The sequence below is a fragment of the Peromyscus maniculatus genome, chromosome 20 (genome assembly GCF_049852395.1).
Source record: "Peromyscus maniculatus bairdii isolate BWxNUB_F1_BW_parent chromosome 20, HU_Pman_BW_mat_3.1, whole genome shotgun sequence".
NCBI classification, from domain to species: Eukaryota; Metazoa; Chordata; class Mammalia; order Rodentia; family Cricetidae; genus Peromyscus; species Peromyscus maniculatus.
The window spans coordinates 59,576,998-59,597,068 of record NC_134871.1 but is presented as its reverse complement, the minus strand read 5'-3'; the positions used below and the strand labels follow the sequence as shown (position 1 = coordinate 59,597,068).

At 37.8% G+C, this 20,071-nt stretch overlaps 1 long non-coding RNA gene across 3 annotated transcripts in view; it reads left to right on the top strand.

Moving 5' to 3' along the window:
* The window catches only part of LOC121824356 (uncharacterized), a 28,235-nt gene extending 8,886 nt beyond the window's left edge, over positions 1 to 19,349 (top strand). Inside the window, exons 2-6 of one of the 3 annotated variants that reach the window (XR_013046550.1) lie at positions 3,056 to 3,136; positions 8,884 to 8,994; positions 10,216 to 10,271; positions 14,916 to 14,976; positions 19,108 to 19,349. This is a non-coding gene — a long non-coding RNA (uncharacterized LOC121824356). Of the gene's footprint in view, positions 1 to 3,055; positions 3,137 to 8,883; positions 8,995 to 10,215; positions 10,272 to 14,808; positions 14,977 to 15,294; positions 16,717 to 19,107 lie in introns of those variants that run through there. The other 2 variants (XR_013046551.1, XR_013046552.1) reach the window with 2 other exon arrangements.
* Positions 19,350 to 20,071: the final 722 nt, after the last annotated feature.

Genomic DNA, 20,071 nt, shown 5'->3' with positions numbered 1-20,071 from the left:
AAAGGTTTTACCTCTAACACAGTAAAACTATTTACACTAATGAAGCTATTTCTGCCAAGCTTTCCACAATGTCCTCCTTGGTTGTATTTGGCAGTCTCGGGATTATTTTTTGAGTTCAAAGTTCTGTAAAATGTTTGTGTCAGTCTCATATGAACTCAGAAATTTGAATGTCCTAAGACATTTGTAGTCTGAAGCTGATCTTTGGGTGGTGTTTGTCAGCTTAGGGGCAGCCCAGGCTAGGTAGAACACAGCAGTCAATGCAAAAGTGGCCACTGTTTGCACAGAACTCTTTTTCTTGGGACATTTTCTCTTGATGTCCATCCTCTATCTTCAGATGTTCAGTTGTTTCACTTGTTTGGTGGTCTCTAGATTCTTTAGTTGGAAGCTTTTATTCTCCTGGAAAGATAAAAGCAAAACCCTGTCCTAATCATAATTCAGAGGGGTTCCTTTTTTGGCAGGCTATATCTTTTCTAAGGCTTTTTTTTTTTTTTTGGCAACAGAAAAAATATTATTCAACTAAAAAAACTCTTTTGAATTTTTGTAACTAAATATACCTTAGTAGTGTGGATAAATATAACTATATTACCCTTTCTCTTTAAATATATAAATACAGGGTTTAAGTGTATTTAGTTTAAGTGTATTTGATCACAAAAGACATTCACTTTGAATTTCAGCATCCCATTTGCAGGCTTTTAAATTTAAATCACTGTAATTCTTATGCACCTGCCTCTCTGCCTCCCAAGTACTGGGATTAAAGGTGTAAGCATCTGCCTGGCTATGGATTTCTTATCATAGTTATTCTCATGGGATTAGCCTCAATTAACTTAGTTCTCCATTTCTCCTTATTTTTTAGTGTTGGGGTAAACTTTCAAATTTTTTCAAATATGTAATCTATCGTTCTTGCTGATTTATTCTGAATTTGTTCCCTGGCAAATATTAATATTCTAGTCCTAATTAAACATGATGCCAATTTGTCTACGATTTCATTATTTTGAGACATTTTTGTCTGTCTTGTCTGTTTGAACTATGTAAAATTTGATGTCTTTTATAGGTTTTGTTAGGGTTTGTCATTTCCATTCATGCCTCTCATGATGAGATATCTTTGCCACTTATCTATCAGTTAGTGGTTTTCCATTTTGATGACCATATAGCTACACCGTTCCACAGGCACTATGAATGGAAGAAGATAGAGATTTTCCTTTTGCTTTCCTAGCTGTTTGTTTAACAGCTAATAGTGCTGCACTGATTTTGTGGTTCCTTCCTCAGTATTCCATCTCCTTTCCTAATGGAAAGGCTACCTCTTTCCATTCATTTTGGTTCCATCAGTGGTTGATGAACCACCAGTAAACCATGCGTTAACCGAATGTTCTGACCATTGTGTTGGTCCTCACAGTTCAATAGGTGCCTCTTTGGGAGAAGGAAGGGAGTGGTTTAGGGATGGAGATTATGGGCAACTGAGCTATCTCCTCAGTGGAGGAAGGTACAGAAGACCCCTTTGCTACCATATTCTGGTCAAAAGGAAATTCAAATAGATACCAATTCCACTGTAATACCGTTCCTTCCATGGCTAAGCCTGCAAAGGACTCTGCCTCCGAACAGATCAAATCCATCATGGTAAGAGGCACCCTTATGACCATAGGGTGGTTGGCAATGATTGAATATAAGGTTATCCATGCCTCCTAAGATGTCCTAATTTGTGTCTCAAAGAGAATATTTATTCTCTGTATATGGAAAGCATTTGCAATAGAAGCCAACAGGCAAATGTTGGTGGACTCATTTTTGGTTAATGAAGAGTTCCCAGTTGCCAATTCGCCAATAAATGTGATATCTACAATTAGAGTATCATCTGACTCAATGTTGGTCAGTGTTGCATCATGGAGAAGACCTTACAGGCAGTCACAAAAGCTGCTCTTTGTTCCTGTCCCCATTGGAAATTAGCTCCTTTCTAGTAACCCTGTAAAGGGTTTTTATAATAATCTGTAAATATGGTATGTGGTTTCTCTAGTGTGTAAACACGCCAATTAGGAGCTGTATCTGAGTTTGTGGGATTAAACGTGTGTGCAACCACCACCTTGTTCACTGTAACTCTAGAATTTAGAAAACAACTAAATTATAGAGATCCCCCTGTCTCTGCTGGGATTAAAGGCATGAGCTACCACTGCCCTGTTCAAATATTTTTGTCTTAGCTCCGAATCACTCCACCTCTTAGAGATTTAGAAAACAAGTTTGAACTGTAGCAACCCTTTGAATTTCCTAAAACATTTAAATCCCTTAATTGCATTTTTAATACCAAACAACAAAAGTATTCTTTTTATTTAAGAAGAAAACTCAAAAGCTCCAGGATGGCATGGACAATGTGGCAATCTAAAGTCTAACATTCTAAAATAGAATTAAGACAGAAACCTTTTCTTTCTTTCTTTTTTCTTTTCTTTTTTTTTTTTTTTTTTTTGTTTTCGAGACAGGGTTTCTCTGTGTAGTTTTGGTGCCAGTCCTGGATCTCACTCTGTAGACCAAGCTGGCCTCGAACTCATAGAGATCTGCCTGGTTCTGCCTCCCGAGTGCTGGGACTAAAGGTTTGTGCCACCACCACCCAGCTCCAGAAACCTTTTATACATAGGTCTTTAACTTTTTACTCTGTTTGTATGCTACATATATCCATTCTAGGATATTATCTTCTCTCTGCATAAGAATTCCTGTGGGAGAATGAGTAGAAGACAAAATAACTAAAATACAATCAAGCTTTGAATCCAAGCACTCCACATGTGCATTCTGTAATTTCTTTGCTACTAGAGCCAATTATCTCTTAGCCTCATCTGATAATTTTCTTGGACTATTGAAGTTCTACCATCTTGTAAGGTTTGAAATAAACTACTTAGTTCTTGAGTACCTAATCTAGTTGTGAGCCATAACAAGTTAATATCTCCCAGCAATTTTTGAAAACCATTAAGAGTTTGTAATTGATCTCTTCTGATTTGTACTTTCTGTAGTCAAAACTTCTGTAAACCTATTTTATATCCTAGATAATTGATAGACTCTCCTATTTGTATTTTTTCAGGAGTAATTTGCAATCCCTGACAAAGCAAACTTCTCTTTACTCCATCAAACATTCTTTTCTAGGGTATCTGCATCTGAACCAGTAAGTAAGATATCATCCATATAATGATAAACTTTACATTGAGGAAAGTGTTGACTAATTATTTCTAAAAGCTAGTACAAAACATTAACACAAAGCAAGGCTGTTTAACATTCCTTGTAGAAAGACATTCATTGATACCTTTTAACAGATTGAGCACAATTATAAGTAGGCATTGTGAAGGCAAGTTTTTCATTAGCCTGTTATTGTAAAGGTATAGTAAAAAAAAAAACAAAAAACAGTCTTTTAAATCAATCACTATAATAGACTGTCCCTTACGTAATAAAGAAGATAAGGGAATTCCAGGCTGTAAAGAGCTCATTGGTTGAATCACCTTATTTATGGCTCTTAAATCTGTCAACATTCTCCATTTTCCAGATTTCTTTTTGATGACAAATATAGGAGAATTCCAAGAACTGGTCGATTCTTCAATATGTTCAGCATTTAGCGGCACCTGTACCAGCTATTCTAGTGTCTGTAATTTTTCTGATGTCAGAGATCATTGCTCCACCCAGAGAGGTTTGTCAGTTAACCATTTTAAAGGTAGGGCTGTTGGTACCTCTGAAAAGCCAACAACTGTTGTGTTCTGCTGATATACAACCTGAGTAGTCTGTGACTGTTCTTGATAATACCTTTTAATGTCTTCTCAGAAACATTCTTTATTCTATTATTTATTTCTGAGATTGGAGGAATGTTAATCTGTGTTTTTCATTGCTGTAGCAAATCATGTTCCCATATATTCATGGCTATATTAGCCTTATATGGTTTTAATTTTCCTATTGTCCTTCTGGCCCTATACACTCGACCCATCTTGCACTTTGTTTTACCTGAGAGAAAGTTCCAATCCCTAAAAGCTGAATACCTCCTGAAGAGGCCAATTAGGATGTTAATATTTTAGTGAAAGTATTGTTATATCTGCTACTGTGTCTACTAAACCTTCAGTTTCAATGTTATTTATTTGTTTTTTAGCTTTGGTTTCTGATCATTTATAGCAGTTTGCCAAAATACTTGTTTTCTGGACTCTCCTACATTTTTTTTTATCTACTGAAGCTGTTCTGTCTTTGATTATACCCAGAGCAGTGTTGTTTTTAACAACAGTCATTAAATCTTTTAATTTCTCTGTGGATGAATTTTTCTGATACTGACAGGGAATGATTGAATCCAATTTGATACAATGGTCTGTTAAGGCTCCTTAGGGCATTTCCTAATGGGAAAGGGTTACCTTGCCTGTCCCTTGTTGATTTGCATTCATTAGTCCCATGCCAGCTTTTGCCATACTGTCTGCATACTCTGGAAAGCTGGAGTCTTCTTATTGGATTATCTCTAGAAAAAACATTGTTTCTAGGAATACCTTTCCTACAATATCTTTTCAAATTATGTTGCTTACCACAATTAAAACATCTGATATTTTCATTTTTTTTAAACTTTTAGAAATTACTCCTATAAGAGGAGCATCATGAACATGAGATCCAATATAAGCTGTATTTCTAATCCATTCATCTATTGGTGCTGATATTTCCTTTAAAGGACTAATCATCCTTTTGCATTCTGAATTAGAATTTTCAAAAGCTATAGGTTTGATTAATATTTGTCTGACTTCTGAATCTGATACTATTCCATTATAGCTGAAGTCAATCTTTGTAAAAAAAAAAATCAGTGAAGGCTTCTTTCGGACCTTGTATAATTTTAGTAAATGACTCAGACCTCTTTCCTGATTCTTCTGTTTTCTCCCAAACATTTAAAGCTGCTAAATGACATATAAACAAGGTGTGATCATTAAATTCAAACTGTCTTTGTAGCTCAGCATTTTGACCATCACCTAGTAATTGATCTTGGGAAATATTAGTACTTCTGGCCTTATTTCATTGTTCTAAGGCCCTAGTTTCCTCTTTCTATATTCTCCCTTGTAACTGAGGACCAGCTTCCAATATTGCTGTTACCAAATCTTTCCAGTCTTGAGGGATAATTCTGTTCTGAGTTGCCCAGTATTTTATATCTGCTTCACACAGGGTGGATGCACACCATATGAAACGACCTCTTCCTTAAATCTCCTCAAATCTAACATGTCTATAGGATTCCATTTAACTTCCTGATAATCATGGGGGTGCCTGTCATCTCCTGGTAGTTCTTGCATAGTAACTGGATAAACTAAGGTTGGTTTTCTAACAACCTTGGGCTGCCCCCTTCAGTTTCATCATGCAGTGAAGCAGTAGGTTCTTGTCTAAATCCCTCTGTCTGTGTCTTAGTGTTTTTCTTATTTTCATTTATAAGTCTTTCTAAGACTTGTATCTTATCAATTCACTTTTCATATATGGCACAAAAAAATCACTATGGTTATTCAGGATGAAATAGGAACTACCAGACTGATAGTGATTATACTTGGTATTATGTCAATCTCAGTTAAGTCATTTATTTTTTTCATCTTCTGATTCTATTTTCAAGCCATCTAAAGTAGCACTATACAGGGTCCTAATGCCCTGTGTTATGATGTTTCCCATCTTTAATGTGGGAAAGATTTTTCCACTTAATATTATTTATTTCTCTCCTTAAGTACTTCTCAGGTGTCTTACCAAATCTGAAGTCTTCTCAGTTTGTCTGTAGCTGGCATGATTTCTCTGTCCATGTGGTCATTCCACAAATTGGAGCACCAAATGTTGTTTTTCTTTTGTTTTGTTTTGTTTTGTTTTGGGTTGGGTTGGTTTTGGTTTTTAAAGACAGGGTTTCTCTGTTTAGTCCTTGCTGTCCTGGAACACACTCTATATACCAGGCTGGCCTTGAATTCAGAGATCCACCTGCCTCTGCCTCCCCCAGCCCCAAGTGCTGGTATTAAAAGTGTACACCACCACTGCCCAGCCCAAATGTTGTTTTTATCAAAACCTCAGTAAAGACTTGGGAACTAGATGATGGGGTGAAAGTCTGCTAGCTCAGAGAGGCAGAGAAAGCACTCCACTGACCTTTCTCCTCTGCTGATGTCCTGAAGCTTCCTTCTCCTATACTGTCTCAAAAGAGCCCTCTCAAACTAAAATACCCCTTCCTTCTACTTCCTGTGTCTCTCTTTCCATCCTCCTGACTCTCCTTTACTCTCTATGGTTTTTCTTAATCACCTTATGTTCACTTCCTATAAACTGGTTGCTTGCTCTGCCCCTTGACCTATGGTGGATTTTATTGAATCCTGTTTACAATATTAAACAGAAAGCTCTTGGACTAAAGGTGTATACTAGGGATTAGCCACACCACAACTAGAAACAGGTTTTTCCAGTAAATAATGCAGTCTCTGGATTCATAGTGTAATAAAACATCCTGGAACAGCCACCTTCAGTGATCTGAGACCACACACATCAATTATTAATGAAGAAAATGCACTAGACTTGTCTGCCAGCAAATATCGTGAAGACATTTTCTTAAATAAGAATCCTTCTTGCTAAAATTTTGTTGGTTTGTGTCAAGTTGACATAAACCAAGGCACTACCCTTCTGAATCACTGTTTCAGCTATATGCACACGTACATGAATGTAAGCAAGTGAGATCACATACACGAAGGCATTATCATTTTCCTTATCATTTATGAGCTATTATTACTCTGCCTCCTTAGTTACTTCCTCTCTTTTCTGCATGGATAAGCAAATTTCACACCACAGTTTTCATGTATAAGCTGTGTTATACTACCTATCAGAGGGCAAAGTATACATTAGACAAATATAACAAAACTGGTTAGAATTTCAAGGTCACTGACTCGGATCACGTAATTTGTTGGGGCCTTTTGCAATTTCTTCTCATTCCTGTAAATGATGCCTGCACCATTGTCATATGTTGACAAGTCAGGGGGTCATTTTGTCCAGAGTAAGGTTTCACAGTGCATCATTAGGTTATAAAATAGCAGTTAGTCAAGGATCAGGCTGGCTTTGTTTCATCCAAGGTCAACCTTTGACTCTTCTGTCTCTATGAGATAGCTACTTCTATGTACAAAGTATCCACAGATACATTAATTACTAAAATTGACTATAATTCTAATTCAAGAAAAATCAGTGCCCTGAAAAATCCCAATTTGACAGAGCAAAGAGATTCAGGTCAAGAGTCCTATAAGCCTGTTCCCTAAACTAGTTTATCCTACAGGAATTTGGAGCATCCAAATATGTTAGAATGGCTTTTAGGAATATGAGTACATGATGAACCTAAACCAAAATTGCTACTGTGAAAGACAAGAGAGAAGTATTATACAGATAGGACAGCAGACATATGGCTTACTGGTTCTCAGAAAAGCTTAGTAAGTACCCACTGGACAGTAAACTCACACTGCTAAGACAGTGTGCTTCAATTAATTCCATGCAGTCAGTCAACTTACTCAGACTAAAGCCTTGATAGTCTCTTCTTCATTTGTACCAGGGCATGGGGAGCTTTAATACCATGGATGCTTCAGAGATAGCTATGGGTTTTGTTGTTATGAAGAATATGGTCTTGCTCTTAGACATTTGTAAATAGACTCATATTCTTCAAAACCTTTACTAAACAATTTTCTAGCAGAGCAGAAAGCACACACTCAGCTGTGAATGCTAATATGAGCAATTTTATGTCTATGAAGCAGGCACAAGAGAATACAGTAAATTCCAGGGTCATGGACTTCATTTCAGATTTGTTTTCGGGCTCAATAGTAGAAGTTTACTACGTGGGCATATTTCCACTCCAGGAAGACTTCTGGGTGGCTCCTGCAGTGTGTTGCCTTGGGTGCTGGTTGTCATTTGGAGGGAAGTCTCTGTGTCCCTTCTTGTTTCTGTGGCATTTGTAACTTCGCTCTGGGATTTTGATTGACGTTAGGAACACAACCTACTCTTTAGTAGGTAGGAATTAGCTCGGGGTTTTGAATAGATTGAGAGTTGCTTTTTCTGGCTCCTACACCCTTATTTCATACAACAGACTATCTGGAAATGACTCACAGAGCTCAGTTTGATGTAAGTAAACACTCCAGGCCTTTGCAGTCAGGAACTAGATGCTTCACCATCTGAGGGCAATCCTTGCTTTGATGAAACACTTTAGTTTAACACCCCTAAGTAAGGTGACCATTAGACTCTTGCCAAATGTCTATTTTCTGTGTATGGTCTGGTGAAAGCAGTTCTTAATGACTGCTATAGCTTAGAGCAAGAGAGAAACAAACATTATTCTGGAACCAGAAATACATGGCTCTGCTTGTAGTCACTGCAATTAATTTAGTCAAAGATGGACTTCCATATTTTGGAAGTTGTAATCCACTCAGTCTTTGAAGTAATTAAGAACTTTTCAGAGTTTGGTGGTGGGGGTGGTGCATGTCTTTAATCCCAGAACTCGGGAGGAAAAGGCAGATGGATCTCTGTGAGTTCAAGGCCAGTTTGATTTATAAAATGAGTTCCAGGACAGCCTGGGCTGTTACACAGAGCACTCTTATCTTGGAAAACCAAATATAAACAAATAAACAAAAATAAATATAAATAACTTTGAAGTAATTAAGTCTCCACAAAAATGAATATAGCACAATAAAATGATAACATTTTAATATCAGTCTCCATAATGGCTCAGTCTCTCTACATAAGGAATATATGTATTACTCCCGAGTGATGAAATTACTGATATACATAGAGATTAAATACACACATATTATTTTTGGGTGGTGCTGGATGTTAACTTGAGTGTATTTTGAAAGTTCTCTATCACTGATTCCCCAGCCCATGATTTCTTTTTAGTAATAAGTCAAGATCCTGCCTATTGTTTTCTGCCAATAGTTCAAGAAGGTCCATGTTAATGGATGGTAACAGAAATGAACAACAGTAGTAATGGATGAGGACAGAGAAATAACAAAAATTCTGGATCACATGGAGAGTTAAAAGTCAAAGGTATGAGCTTTTATTGTAAGTGTGTTAGATGTTATTAAAGGATTTTGGTCATAGATGTAAAATAACATGATTTATGTTTAAAGTGATACCTCTGGCAATAATATTCCAAACACTTGTTGGAAGATAGAGCAAACACTCAAGTATTGGAACCATTAAGATGCTACTGTCATAGTGGCAAGAGATGTTATGCTAATGGAAAACATCAGAATTCATGCTAATTTTGACTACAGCCAAAGGGCTATCTGAGGGGGTTGTAAGTGAGGCATGAGACTAGAAGTTATCAGGAATATACCAGCATTGTTGAACAAGCACCTTTTAGGATGTAGAGTCAGCCCCCTAAAAGCTAAAATCAGAGATCTAGAATATCTGAAGAGATTCTCTACTGAACAAGTGCAGAGTATTTTATTACTATTTCCTAAACAGTGGAAGTATAACAATTATTATATAAACATTTATACTTTATTAGGATTAAATAACACAAAGATTATTTCAAGTACATGAAAAAATGTATGTGAGCTGTATACAAACCATGCACCATTTTGTATGTGGAACTTGGTATCCATGGGGGAGATCCTAGAGCAAATCCCTGCCAAGGTATTGGTGAGGAAGACAATGAAAAGAGAGGGATGACAGAAGTACCAAGGGGGTGTGGAAATTTTCAATTGATGCTGCCAATTATTCATTCAAGTGGAAAATTAAGAGGCAGGAATCTGAAGGTCAGAAAAAGATCTAAGCTAGAAGCACAGGAGATGTTTAAGAGAACATTATGAGGCAGTTTCTAAAAGGTGTAGGTCTTTGGGCTTGTAAGGACAGGTATAGATACAGAACTCTATGTCCGTGGATGGAGCAGGGTGCATCAGCCACAGATGGTCACAAACTCTGAACTTTAATGTTGAATGAAATCTCGAGTCATCAGCTGAACTTGCTGATTTTCAAGTCCTCAGGAGCACTCTGGTTCTTACCGCTGTTATATTACAGCTGAAGGTTTCTCACTGGACAGAGATGCTCCATTGGATGGTGATCCTAAAGGTCAAAAGATGAGGAGGTTGTATCAAAGGAAAGCAAAAAAGAGTAAGTGTGACTATGTGTCTCCAGGCTGTGTGGAAACAGAGTATCAAGAAGGAGGGACAGTAGCCAGGCTTAGGACTAGGAGACAAAACCTCAAGATTGGTGGATGGATTAATCAAGTTATAAGTTGCTGTCATTTTCTGCTATATTTAGAGCAAATACCTAATCGGAGTAGCTTCAAAGGAAAAAGGACTGAAAATACAACGAAAGTGAGTATCAACTGCTACTTTTTCAAGGGTATTTGGTTGGAAACAGAGAAAGAAAACTAGCAGTGGCAGGAGTTCATGGTCAGTAAACGATTTCCCTTACAGGAAAAGCAAGGGGGGTTAGCATTCATCTTCTGGTGGACAGCATGCAGACCAAGGAGAAAAGTGGGGCTGTAAGGGAAAGGGAGAATTTAGTAATGTCTTTTACAAGACAGGAATGGAATCAAGAGTACTGTCTACTGGCGAATGGCATAAAAAGAAGAAAATAGAGACATGGTTGCAAATGAGAATTAAATGGGTAGATGTGGGTGGTCCCTTGCTTTGTCAAGGATATAGGAAGCATGATTATCCATGGGAAGGAACTGCCAGTGGTTTAAAGAGAAGCAGGCAGGTTAGAATGAAATGGGAGAGTGAATGGTTTAGGTGACCCAGTTGCGGGGCGATCTTTGTGGCTTATTCCTTCCACAGGTAGGGAGCTCAGGGTTGTGGTTACACTCCAGACCTTCCAGCCACATTTTTGAACAGTGGGTGGACAGTTGAATTTAATCACCATGAGTTAAAATAAAGCAAGGTTATGAAGTTAAACCAAACGATGGTGTGTCACAGTAGATTCACGTCATATGTCAGTGACAAGGTGGAGGTGGGAAGAGACAAGGGTGTGAGGTGCCACTATACGGTGTGCCAGCTTGCTGCATGCCAAGGGAAGACACGAAGGTAGGATGAGACAAGGGCATGCGATGATACCAAGCAGTGTGTCCCAGTAATGGCTCTGCCAGGTAGCAAGTGGGACATGTGGGTGTGAATAGATAAGGAAGTAGTGATGAAGAGACAATCAGTAGTTTAACAAACTGGTTGAGCAAGCTGAATGCAGAGTAGCAACTGGAGAATTAGCAGAACTGAAACAGATAAGAGAAGACCAGAGATGGGAGTCCAAGCACTCCATGTTTAGAAGAGAGGTAGGGGAACAACTATTACTGGTTGTCACAGGTCAAGACTGACCATGAGTCTTGAAAATATTAAGGAAGCTGAGTAACTGAGAAATGAGTGTGGCAATGCTAAGAAACCAAGATGCCAGAGGGGTGATTTCTGTGGCCAAATGAGACATGCCCAAATAGAGAAACTAAGTGGGAGACAATTTCCAAAACTTCCATGCTACCTTCCTTGCTAAATAAGTGCCTGCTGTGTGCTGTCGATGAAGTGATATTCTGGATTGTGGAAGGACAGATATGATTGATTTTCCTATGAACTTGTCTAGCTTAATGACTAGTACAAAATGACACTAAAGAAATTAAGTCTTAATTGTATTATTTTCATCTCTGCTTGATGGGTCCTTAATGAGAGAGTTAATTTATTTTCATATAATTCCCTGTATTCTGGATGAATACTCAGGCTTTGGTGTTTGGTTTCGAACATTTAGTACAATAAACATAACAATTTAGAAATAAGCCTCTGAGGATGCAGAAACTTCAGTTACCACGTGTTCTGGCTGGTTTTGTGTGTCAACTTGACACAAGCTAGAGTCCTCAGAGGAAGGAGCCTCAGTTGAGGAAATGCCTCGATGAGATCCAGCTGTAAGGCATTTTCTCATTTGATGACCAATGGGGAAGGGCCCAGTCCATAGTAGGTGGTGCCATCTCTGGACTGGTGGTCTTCTGTTCTATAAGAAGGTGGGCTGAGCAAGCCATGGGAAGCAAGCTGGTAAGCAGGTCCCCTCCATGGCCTCTGCATCATCTCCTGCCTCTGGGATTCTGCCCTGTTCAAGTTCCTATCCTGACTTCCTTCAGTGATGAACACCAATGCTGAAGTGTAAGCCTAATCTAATAAACCCTTTCCTCCCCAACTTGCTTTTTGGTCATGGTGTTTCGTCACAGCAATAGCAACCCTAAGACACCATGGAAGCATTTTCTTCACCTACCAAAAATAGTTTTAGTATTAATAATGTAGATCTTACTCAATAATGTAGATTTTTCCCAATAATGTAGAAAATAATGTTTGGTCACATAATATATATTAAATAATATAAAATAAAGAAAAAACATTTCAAATAGACTATAAAAACACATTTTTCATTGTTTTTCTATACATTTATTGTCACATTGTCACACCAAAAGTCATTGTTCTGTAATTTACAGGGTTTCTCTTTCTTTAATTTTTTTTAAATCGTGCATGCGTGTGTGCTTGTGTGTGTGTGTGTGTGTGTGTGTGTGTGTGTGTGTGTGTGTGTGTGTGTCTGCATGTGGGTATTGCACACAAATGTAGATGCTCTTGAAGACTAGAAGTGTTGGACCCCACCAGTGCTGGTTACAAGTGGTTGTGAGTCACCCTACATTGGTGTTGGGAATAGAATTTGAGTCTTCTACAAGGATAGTTAATACTCTTTGCTACTGAGGCTTCTCTCTAGCTCTATGTGGTTTCTCTTATATCAATCATTTTAAAAAACATTTATGTGGTTTTGGTTTTTATTCCTACAACAATCTGAGAAGCATACATCGTTTTTAAATTTGTAACTAACAAACACACATAGGACAAACTAATCAGATCTCTCTTCCTGTTTCTATGTACTACCTCCCTGCGCCAGTCACTGGTAATCAGTACTCTTCTTTATGTTCATTTTTTTTTTAATGGTCACACACTAGAAGGAATCCAGGGCCCTTATCTTTCCATTTGCAGTTTATTTAGTTAACATAATGTCTTCCAATTCCATCCATTTTGTGGTAAATGGTGGTAGACTTCTTCCCCTGTTATTATAAAATACTTTTCTTCTTTGTTATAATTTTTTGAGACCATTTCATGTACCTCTGCCCACTGGCCTCCAGGTACCTGAGGGTGATCTTAAACTTCTGATCCTATTGTCTCTGGCTCCTCAGTGGTGGGAATATAGATTTGCCAACAGTTTATGTGGTGACAGAGATGGAACACAAAGCTTTGTGCATTCAGGTAAGAGCTCTGACAACTGAATCAGGTCCAGCCAGACATTCATTTTTTGACAGAATGCTTTTGAAATATAGCAGCACTGTTCTGAGTCCTTTTTTATGAATTCCTTATTTTGGCTTACATTATCTATCTGATACTACATTGTGTTTACTTTAAATCTTTTAGCATACAGGTTATAGAGGTTTTTAAAACTCCTGGTATGAAAATTCCAGCCTTCCTGACTCAAGTTCTATAACTGTTTTCTCTCTCTCTCTCTCTCTCTCTCTCTCTCTCTCTCTCTCTCTCTCTCTCTCTTCCTAATTTTTGTTTGTTTGCTTAGTTGGTTGATTGGTTTTTTACTGTAATATGCCTCATGATTGCTCTATTAAAAGGTGGACATAATTACACATTGAAAGTGAATAGGTACTTAATATGGTGACACTACACTGGATTTTAATGATTAGTGAACCTCTGCCTGTGAACTTCATTAGTGCATTCCAGTTCTCCTGATACATAGAATTAGATGTCCTCTAAGTCCCCTGCATACTTGCATAACTTGTATATTTCTATTCTTCCAGGTAAGTTGGGCAATGATTTAACTCTATCTATTTAGGTTCTCCTAAAACATTTTCTCAGAAGAAAAGTACTCTTCTGGTAGATATGAATGTCAAATGGCTCACTAATAGGGATACAGCCTGAGAATTGTGTCATGGGCATTTTTATCATTGTGTGATGATCTGAGATGGTCTAGATCAATCACTTGTCATAGTCAATTGATGGGATCAAGAAACATAATAAGAGATATGAATCTGTTGCCAGCATAACCTACTAGTTTACATGAAACATTTAAAAATAAATAGGAATGTATTCTAAAATTATAGTGAAGTCACACCTGGTACACAGGCCTGTAAACCCAGCCATCTAAGAGGCTGAGGCAGGAGGATTTCAATATCAAGGCTTTGACAGCCTAAGGAGATCCTGTCTAAAGATGAAAAGATGAAAGAAAAATAAAGAACTGGAAATAGAGCTCTAGTCAGAAGGGAGAATCCAGGGTCAGTACACAAGACTTCAAAATACCCAAGCATGTGAGTAACCTCAGACAATGTAAAGTGGTAAAACACAAAGTGATAGCATAGTTACTTAGCACCAAGCATACTGCAATTGTATCACAAGAAGTTAGTTAGTATCAAACTCATTTCTTTCTTATTAGAATAGCAATATTCTAATACTCCCTTCCCTGAATAACTTGTCTCCACCAAAATGATTTTGTCAGTTGCAAAATTTTTCTCTCTTCTTAATTTGGCACATGTACATGCAAAAGTGATTCTGAATGGGACGTTTGGGTGGTTTAGAGGCTGGAGTTACTCACTCTACATTCTACATCTTGATAAAGCAGGCAAAGCTAATGTAGTCAGCCCACATGATTTCATGCCCTTCAACTGAAGTGATCTCATACTTTATTCAAGATGACATTATATATAGCTGAAATTTTAATAAATGACTTGACATTACCTAACTAGTTCTCAGGCACTTTGTGGTCTTCAAACTGAAGTTACCCCCACGTGTCAACCACCCAGTGTGGACTGTTTATAATAAATTTAGATTGCATCTCTCTCCTCTCATTTAGATTCAGGACACCGAGTTATTACAGAGGGCAGCTTGTGACTTCAGTCCTTGAAATCCATCTTACACAAATTCTTTCTTATTATTCCTATTTGTTTTTCCATGTGTAAGGCTTGTGATGAAGATGTCCACAGTGGAACAGAAGCCTAGCCTGTGACCATGGTATTCTTTGGTATGTGATCCTAGATAGCTCTTAGAAGAATTTGAGCGTAATCCTTTGGGTAGCATAACTATTTACTAAAATATAATTTAGATACTTTTCTAACCTGGTAGAAAAAATAATACCTAGAATGGGTTTTCAGGGGGTTCTAGTATATACCCCCCAAAAAATTTATTCAAAAAATTTATATGTACTTCTTGGAATCTAAAGGGAGAGAGAAATGTAGTTAGAGTTGAAGAAGAAACTACAATAAGAAATTAAAATGTCATTTGAGCTGTGTATTTCATCCATGCTTATTTTCTCAAGTCCCTGTATTCTGTCTTCCTGTAGGCTGCTTTTCCTTGCTTTCCCAGCTACCCTGCAGAGACTGCCTGGTGGTTATTGCAGTTGGAGGGTGATAATTAATCGCACCTCCTTTCCCCAATAGGGAACCAATTTTAGAAATACAAGAACCAGACAGACGAAGATAAAAATACTAGCCTTACCCCTTACTTGAAGACCTGGTAACAGACTGTGAATTGGATTTAAAGCAAAATTGAATTTCTACTACTTTCTGCCTCGAATTAAACCTTCTCAAACATATAAGGTCTCACCCTTTGTAAGGACAGTCACCCCAGGAAGACAAAACCAAGCAGCTCCCAGAAAGGGGGCTGAACACAAAACATTGTTAGTCTGTCTAATAAAAGCTAAGAACAGTGAGAGTCGAAGTTTCACAGTCGCCATCTGCTCCATTACAAAAGCAAAGATACTATGCAGAGAAAGATAGAAGGCGAGGATACAGGGAGTAGCATTTCTTCTCAAAGAAATCATTTAGTCCTAATTTGAAAAGGCCAACCTGAAAAACGTAATTGTTTAACTTGGGTAAGCTATCTTCACTTTTGCTTCGTAAAGTCACATAAACATAAAGAAAAAGACATTGGGAAAACAATATCAGTCATAACTTTCTCAAACACACACACACACACACACACACACACACACACACACACATGTGCGCGCACGTGTGTGCTCACGCACATGCATCTTGAATCAATGAAGCAAAAGATATATACAATGAAAACTTTAAGGAACTGAAAAAAAATTGAAAAAGAGTCCAGAAGACGGATAGATTTTTCCATGCTCATGGATCAGTAGAATTAGTATTGTTAAAATGGACACCCTACCAAAAAGCAATCTACAGATTCAATGCAATCTCCACCAAAATCCATCACAGAAATTGAGAAACTAATTTTAAATATCGTATGAAACACAAAAGATACAATATAGCCCCAAAACCCTAAACAATAAAACATCCACTGGAGGAATCACCATTCCTGGTTTCAAATTATACTATGGAGCTAAAGTAATGTAAACAATGTGGTACTGGCGCAAAAATCATACTCATCAATTAACAGGTTATAAATGAAGACACACAAATAAACACACACTCCTACCAGCCACATGAATTTGACATAGGCTAACAATATACACAGTGGAGAAGAGGAATCTTCAGCAAATATGCTTGGTTATTCTGGATAGATGCATGTTGAAGAATGAAATCAAATCCTCATCTCTTACCCTGAACAAACTTAACTCCAAATGGATCAAGAACTTTGCACCAGATACTTTTTTGTCAACTTGACAGAAACTAAGTTCATTTTTTTTTTAAAGATCAGCATCCTTTGCTATCAGGAAAATGCAAATGAATGCTACTTGATATTTAATCTTTCTATAGTCAGAATTTGTAAAATTAAAAACATAATTAATGACAAATTCTGGTGTGGTTGTGGGGAAAGAAGAACACTAAGTATTCACTGCTGGTGGGAATGCAATTTGGTGAAGCCATTGTGGAACTTAGTGTGGCTTTTCCTCCAAAAGCTAGAAAGACATGTACCACATGATACAGCCATACCAGCCACTCTTGGACATATACCCAAAGTACTCTATATTCTAACATATAGATAACTGCAATATACAGAAAACTGCTTATTCATGTTCATTACTGCTCTATCACAATAGACAGGAGACAAAAACATTCCAGGTGTCTATTAACTGACGAATAAATAATGAAAATGGGACATATTTACACAATAGAATATTATTTTGCCGTTGAGAAAAAATGGAGTTATGAAAGTTGCAGGTAAATGGATGGAACTGGAACTATCACTCTGTATGAGGTAACATAGACACAGAAGGACAAATGTAAAAAATTGTCTCATTTGTTTATGCTATCTTGGAATCATCAGATATATATGGTTCATTTGGAAGACTCGTCAGGGTAAAGAAATTAGTACAGTGCCCTAGGCAGGGAGACTTTCAAGTGAGGGGGGATAGAATACAATGGTACAAGGGCTTACAGGAGAATGATGGAACAGACAGGGTTAAATTACGGTAGAGGGTAGGAGAGTAGGATAGAGAAAAGAATAGAGGGATGGATAAATAACCTTTCAAAAAATTCACATGAAAATCTAACCATGACTATAGAGACCTCCTAAAACATGCATATATTCACATATATAAAAAATAAATACAGAAATGCTATAAAGGGATGACAATGCCCCAACTAGATATCAATAAATTAATAAAAAGCTCAGTGCAAGAAATGGGTTACCTCTTTTGGATTTGTTGGCCAGAGAGGTTCCATCACTCCCCAAACATTACAGTCTATTAGTTACTTTATAAAGTTTGATGTGTGTGTGTGACAGATAGAGACTTAGCATTTAAAAACGTGCAATGTATAATAAATGAATCTGTAGAAACTAACTTGATAAAGCTATACAAAATACATGTTAGTGAGCTAATCTAGAAAATGAAATAATTAGAAAATTAAAGTTGAAATACAAGCTAGGAATAAAATACAGATGCCAGTGCCACGCTCTAGGACAGCATTTTTCAACCTGTGGGTCATGACCATCAGAGAGCATATTGCTCTGGTGGTGTCAGGAACTGAGACACCACTCAGTAGCAAAATTATGGTTATGCAGTAACAATGAAAATAATTTTATGGTTAAAGGTCACCACAACTGTATTAAAGGGTCACAGCATTAGGAAGGTTGAGAACCACTGCACTAGAAGATTTCCCCCAAAAAAGTAATAAAATAACAAAACACTATAAGAATAAATTCAACTTAGTGGACTTAAAAATCTGAAAGAAATCAGTACGTATTTAAAGAAAACTGCTGAAAATATGAGGGGTCTACTAAAACAAGTTGAAAAAGGCCAGTGTAGACAAAGTCACTCCCCAAAGTCATTGTAAACATTAGTGCAAATTCAGAGTGCACAGTGAATCTCTAAGGCAAAGCAATTGGTCTCATGTCCTAGGCCACCAATTCCCAGGCTACAGTTCATTGTCAACATGTTCCTGTGGATTGGGTCTATTGCCACTGCTCCCCAATATAGCAGTTCTGGGGTAGAGCCACCCCTCTGACTCTCATCCTAGAAAAAAAAAAAAGAGAGGAAGCATCACACATGTGACATTGTTTAGTCTCTGTTATCATTAAAGCCAAACTAGTGGAAACACATGAACTATGAACCAAAAGCTGAGGAGCTCCCAACTGTATCAGGCCCTCTGGATAAGTGAGACAGTCCAATTAACTTGAACTGTTTGGGAGGCCCCCAGGCAGTGGGACCGGGACCTGTCCTTAGTGCATGAGCTGACTGTTTGGAACCTTGGGCCTATGCAGGGACACTTTGCTTAGCCTGGGTGAAGGGAGGAGGGGACTGGACCTGCCTGGACTGAATCTACCAGGCTGAGCTAAATCCCCAGGGGAGTCCTTTCCCTGGAAGAGATGGGAATGGGGGGGTGAGGGGAGGGCGGGGGGCCTGATATGTAAAATTAAATTAAATTATAAATTAAAAATAAAAATAAAAAACCCTCATATTTAAACAACAGATGATGTTGCTGAGGTTATTTCAAATCCTTACCCATTCGATATTCTTGGAAATATCTTTTAGGTGATTCCAAGAGAAAGAAAAACTGGAAGAAATATCCCTTATAATTAAAATAGCCCATGGCTCTCAAACTTTGGAATAAATAAAATTGCCATACATTGTTCTCAAGTTCAGTTCATTTTACATGAATGAATCAAAATCTCATATATGCTGGAGAATAGCACAAAGTTTAGGCCAGGCCATTAAGGAGTTTCAACCTCCTTTCTCCTTCAGGACATGGATGAAGGAATGGAGCGTCTCATTGTTATGCAAGGTAGGTTGTAGCATTATCTTTGCTGGCTAAGCTGTGTCAGTCCTGATGAAGAAAGTGGAAGCAGTGATCCAGGAATGGAGAAGACGTCCGTGTGACTCCATCATACCTCAGCTCTCAAGGATCATCCTTCTGCCTCTTGGCAGTCCACACATCTTCAACAAAAACGTCAACTCTTTCCAGTAAAATGCATAACGTGGCAATATTTCTTACATTTCAAATTGCCTCTCCAATGAGGCAAACAAGGGTAACAAACTTAAATCATGTGGTATACAAGAAAATGCTAACCTTGGCCTGTCAGGCTGGAGATGAATGCTCAGAAAATCTGATTCAATAGGTACAGAATGGTGTGCGGACCATTTAAAGACATATTCTAAGTGTTCCAATACTACAGAGTATTATTCGTCTGTACCGTGGTTCCCCCGTTATGTCGGTCATCAGTTATTTGTGTCTGAGAATTCATGATTTCACCTGCTTATTAATGTTTTGGCGGAGACTAATTACGAACAAAACTTTCTTGGTGATTTACTGCTCCCTGTCTTGTGGTTTCCAATGAGAAGGTGTTTCTCACCAGCCTTGCATCTGCCAGCTCTTCAAATGGGAAGCAAAGGCTTCACAGGGGCACTACTCTAAGGAGCAGAGAGGAAGCAAATGAGAGCCCCAGCACAGATACCATAGCAAGTTATTTCATCAGTGAGATGAAGGGAAAGAGCCTGTCTGCAGGCAGCAAAAGATGAAAGGGATCCCTAGACCTACCAATCAGAAATCTATCTTCATACACACACTGGTGGGCACATGTGACCTGTACCAATATTTTCAGTAAGACTTGTGTGAGATTTCCTGTGATTGAAATTGCCATTTTTGGCATGCAAAGAATGAAGCATATATTGATTAATTGATCAGATGGAGAATGAATGAAAAAAAGAG